The sequence below is a fragment of the Scyliorhinus torazame genome, chromosome 2, assembly GCF_047496885.1.
Source record: "Scyliorhinus torazame isolate Kashiwa2021f chromosome 2, sScyTor2.1, whole genome shotgun sequence".
Lineage (NCBI taxonomy): Eukaryota > Metazoa > Chordata > Chondrichthyes > Carcharhiniformes > Scyliorhinidae > Scyliorhinus > Scyliorhinus torazame.
The window spans coordinates 342,368,258-342,373,587 of NC_092708.1; positions in this window are offsets into that span (position 1 = coordinate 342,368,258).

Sequence of the window (5,330 nt, forward strand, 5' to 3'; positions counted from 1 at the left end):
ATAAATCCCATCAGGCCCCGGGGACTTATCACCTACATCCACAGCGATCGGGGATCCTCTTTCATGAGTGATGAGCTGCGTCAGTTCCTGCTCAGCAAGGCCACCGCCTCGAACAGGATGACCAGCTACAACCCCCAGGGAAACAGGCCGGTGGAGAGGGAGAGCGGGACGATCTGGAAGGCCGTCCTGCTGGCCCTGCGGTCTAAAAATCTCCCGGTCTCCCGCTGGCAGGAGGTCCTCCCTGACTCGCTCCACTCCATCCGATCGCTCTTCTGCACCACCACTAATGAGACCCCTCATGAACGTACGTTTGCCTTCCCCAGGAAGTCAACCTCCGGGGTCTCGCTCCCAACATGGCTGACAGTTCCTGGACCCGTCCTCTTCCGGAAGCATGTGCGGAGCCATAAATCGGACCCCCTGGTCGAGAAGGTCCACCTCCTACATGCAAACCCGCAGTACGCCTACGAGGCACACCCCGACGGGCGCCAAGACACCGTCTCCCTCCGGGACCTGGCACCTGCTGGGTCCCCACCCACGACCCCCGACCTGACACCGCTCCCCCCCCCCCGCCCGGTTGCCTCATTCACCCCTGCACCCTTCACCGTCCCTCCAGCGAACCTCACCGCAGCCCCCACCCCAGCAGGATCCGTCCTCCCACTGGATCCACTCAGGGGTGACGAAGACGAGGACAACACGCTCCCGGAGTCGCAGGTGACCCAGTCGGCGCCCACATCACCACCAGGACTGAGGCGATCGCGGCGGAGGGTCAGAGTCCCCGACAGACTTAAATTGTAATGTTTTCGTCACCCCCACCGGACTTTTTTTTAACAGGGGGTGAATGCGGTAAACACCTCTAGCGATATATTGTATGTATTATGGCACTGCCCGTATATTACAGGTATGAAGGTAAATCCCTGCCTGCTGGCTCTGCCCAGCAGGCGGCGTATAAAAGTGTGTGCTCTCCTGCACTGCTTCCATTCCGGTTCCAGCTGCGTGAAGCACAACATCTTGTGCTATAAAGCCTCGATTGTTTCACCATTCTCGACTCGTGGTAATTGACGGTACATCAGAGTCCTCTCTCCAGAAGCAATGGCAGAGAGCAGGTTATGGGCGTGAGAAAGATTCCTCCATTTTGTAGCCTCCAGCAGTGCTGATATGAGCTCCAGGGCCTCTGGTGAACAGCCCATTAAGAAGAAGCTGAAATCAGGAACAAAGCAGTATAAAGATGATTTCTTTAATTGCGCCAATGCAAATCGGGTTGCGAAGCCCATGTGTGTTATATGCAGGGAAGTGCTGGCAAATTAAAGTTTAAAACCCTCAAAACTTCAAAGACATTTGAAGACTAAGCATGGCACGTTCGAGGACAAACCACTTGATTTTTTTCGACAGATGGAGCGAGAACTTAAATCAATTATCAACTGGAGTCCTTAGCAGAAATGTAACATTGAATGACAAAGCAAGTGAGATTGTGAGGACCAAGCAGGCTCACCTGTCAGATGAATGGTAAGCAAAAATGGTGGGTCGTGTATTTCGGGCGGAGTGGGTCACGAAGGTTGGCCGGCGTAGGTCACAAAGGATAGCTGGTTGGTAAAAATGGGTTCTGGGCAAAAAAGTCAGAAAAACACCGCATATTAACCTAAAATATAATAATGTTTGGAATCAATGTTAGCTACAATAGATCACTTTTTAAACTCATGGACTGCTTAGTGTGACAATGCATCTAATCTCTACATCTACAATTGACAAAAGTTCAATAAACTGTGTAATAACAGCAATGATCACATTGAACAGCAGAGCAGGCTTGACGGGCCAAATGGTCTTCACTTATTCTATTTTTGATTATTTTTTGTTCACAAAGAAAGTAGCAGTGAGGTATGAAGATTGCAACATTTCCCTGAGTTTTTTTCAGCCCCTCAATAGCCATTATATTTTCACCTTACCTTCACAATGAGTTTCAGGAGTCCCAGATTTAAACTTGCGTAAAAATATCACTCCAATTGGCCATTGTTTTCAGATCTGAGCAGGCAAGCTGCTAAAGCTTTCTTCCTAGTCCAACCCAGGACAGGAGAGGACAAGGAAACCTGGCCAACGTGCGTTACAATTTACAAAAATAGGAGCAGTCATTCTCCTTAAAAGGTTTTGACAACTGGTCTCCCTCCTGAGAGAAGGTTGGCCTCTTCTTCTGCCATCATTAAAACCAAAATTCAGAGGGTTTGAGGCAGGCTGGTCCCCTGCTTCACATTTCGGCCAATTCAAACCCACCCACCTTTGGGCTAAGAATTGCTCCAGTGTGACTCCAGAAGGAGAAAAAGTTGGAAATCTCCACACTGATGAATTCCAGTTGCATTTCTCATGGGTAGTCTGGGGCATATTTGTGGTGTTGTTATACTGAACCCAAGTCTCTCCTTTTAAGGCCTCAGCTCAATATTCGCTGGAGGCTCCAGGTAGTAGCTGCTTGACCTCAGGGATTGACAAATAGAGACGACTAAATTGTTTGTAAAATTCAGACTCCAGGGGCGGGATTCTCCGATATCGGCGCGATGTCCGCCGACCGACGCCAAAAACGGCGCGAATCAGTCTGGCAACCGGCGGGGGCGGGATTCACGCCAGCCCCCGGCGATTCTCCGACTCGGCAGGGGGTCGGAGAATCCCGCCCCAGACCCCAGATCAAACTTATTTTAAAAGATTTTTTTTGCTCTGCGACAAAGTGTGGTGTGTGATGGATCTACATTCGATGTGATAGACATATATTAGCATCGTAATGCTCTCATTTGGTAACGAGAGAACTGCGAGAATTCATTTCAAGCTGAATAACTGCTGGGCTATTGATGCATATCATGCAGTGTTTGGGTAGCTGCCTGGCAATTTTAATCAATAAAGCAATTTCTGACGCTATCACTGTTAACAATCCATTATATGGTGAAAATGATTCATATAAGAAACAGCATGAGTGGACCATGATTAACATCAATTGTAGCTAACAAGAATTCCAGCATTTTAATGTTCCTTTCTCAATTCCAGCTAGAGGCAACATTAATAAACTTTCTTTTCAGCCTCAATGATAGCAAAACTGTTGATTATAATTTTGTTAATCAACAAAATGATGAACAAAAGATTCAGTCACTAGCTTAACTTTTTTTTTTCCAGTTCTTCTTATAATTCTTGAAAGTCTTGATTCCTCTTGAGGCCCGGTTAGAATCTTTTATCAGGGCGGTGATGTAAATTTGACAACTGCCGAAAATGGGTGCAGGTATTGTGATGCATGCTTCGTTATGCTGCCTGCTATTTTAAATGATTTCAGCAGACGGCCATTACTAACCATATTGTTGTTTGGCAGAACGCTTCAGGAGGGGGTGGGTCAGTTCTGTGATTGGCTAGCACCACTTAAAGCCAGCCTGCACTGCTTATCCAAAATGGCAGCATCCTCCTACCTAATCCTCCTCATTCTTCACTTCTCCCTCGCTCTCTTCCTCCATGCTCTTCTCATTTACTTTTTTTTAAATTAAATATTTTATTGAAAATTTTTGGTCAACCAACACAGTACATTGTGCATCCTTTACACAATATTATAGCAACACAAATAACAATGACCTATTTTATAAACAAAAAATGAATAAATAATAAATAACAAAAATGAAAACTAGCCCTAATTGGCAACTGCCTTGTCACAAGTAACACTCTCCAAAAATATAATTTAACAGTCCAATATATAATTATCTGTAGCAACGACCTATACATACTATACAGTATATATTAACAACCCTGAGAGTCCTTCTGGTTCCTCCTCCCCCCCCCCCCCCCCCCCCCCGATCCTGGGCTGCTGCTGCTGCCTTCTTTTTCCCATTCCGTCTATCTTTCTGCGAGGTATTCGACGAACGGTTGCCACCGCCTGGTGAACCCTTGAGCCGACCCCCTTAGGACGAACTTAATCCGCTCTAGCTTTATAAACCCCGCCATGTCATTTATACAGCTCTCCACCCCCGGGGGCTTGGCTTCTTTCCACATTAGCAATATCCTGCGCCGGGCTACTAGGGACGCAAAGGCCAAAACATCGGCCTCTCTCGCCTCCTGCACTCCCGGCTCTTGTGCAACCCCAAATATAGCCAACCCCCAACTTGGTTCGACCCGGACTCCTACTACTTTTGAAAGCACCTTTGTCACCCCCATCCAAAACCCCTGTAGTGCCGGGCATGACCAAAACATATGGGTATGATTCGCTGGGCTTCTCGAGCACCTCGCACACCTATCCTCTACCCCAAAAAATTTACTGAGCCGTGCTCCAGTCATATGTGCACTGTGTAATACCTTAAACTGAATCAGGCTTAGCCTGGCACACGAGGATGACGAGTTTACCCTGCTTAGGGCATCTGCCCACAGCCCCTCCTCGATCTCCTCCCCCAGCTCTTCTTCCCATTTCCCTTTTAGTTCATCTACCATAGTCTCCCCTTCGTCCCTCATTTCACTATATATATCTGACACCTTACCATCCCCCACCCATGTCTTTGAGATCACTCTGTCCTGCACCTCTTGTGTCGGGAGCTGCGGGAATTCCCTCACCTGTTGCCTCACAAAAGCCCTCAGTTGCATATACCTGAATGCATTCCCTTGGGGCAACCCATATTTCTCGGTCAGCGCTCCCAGACTCGCGAACTTCCCATCCACAAACAGATCTTTCAGTTGCGTTATTCCTGCTCTTTGCCACATTCCATATCCCCCATCCATTCCCCCCGGGGCAAACCTATGGTTGTTTCTTATCGGGGACCCCCCCAAGGCTCCAGTCTTTCCCCTATGCCGTCTCCACTGTCCCCAAATCTTCAGTGTAGCCACCACCACCGGGCTTGTGGTGTAGTTCCTCGGTGAGAACGGCAATGGGGCTGTCACCATAGCCTGTAGGCTAGTCCCCCTACAGGACGCCCTCTCTAATCTCTTCCACGCCGCTCCCTCCTCCTCTCCCATCCACTTACTCACCATTGAAATATTAGCGGCCCAATAATACTCACTTAGGCTCGGTAGTGCCAGCCCCCCCCTATCCCTGCTACGCCGTAAGAATCCCTTCCTCACTCTCGGGGTCTTCCCGGCCCACACAAAACCCATGATGCTCTTTTCAATCCTTTTAAAAAAAGCCTTCGTGATCACCACCGGGAGGCACTGAAAGACAAAGAGGAATCTCGGGAGGACCACCATCTTAACCGCCTGCACCCTCCCTGCCATTGACAGGGATACCATATCCCATCTCTTGAAATCCTCCTCCATCTGTTCCACCAACCGCGTTAAATTTAACCTATGCAATGTGCCCCAATTCTTAGCTATCTGGATCCCCAGGTAACGAA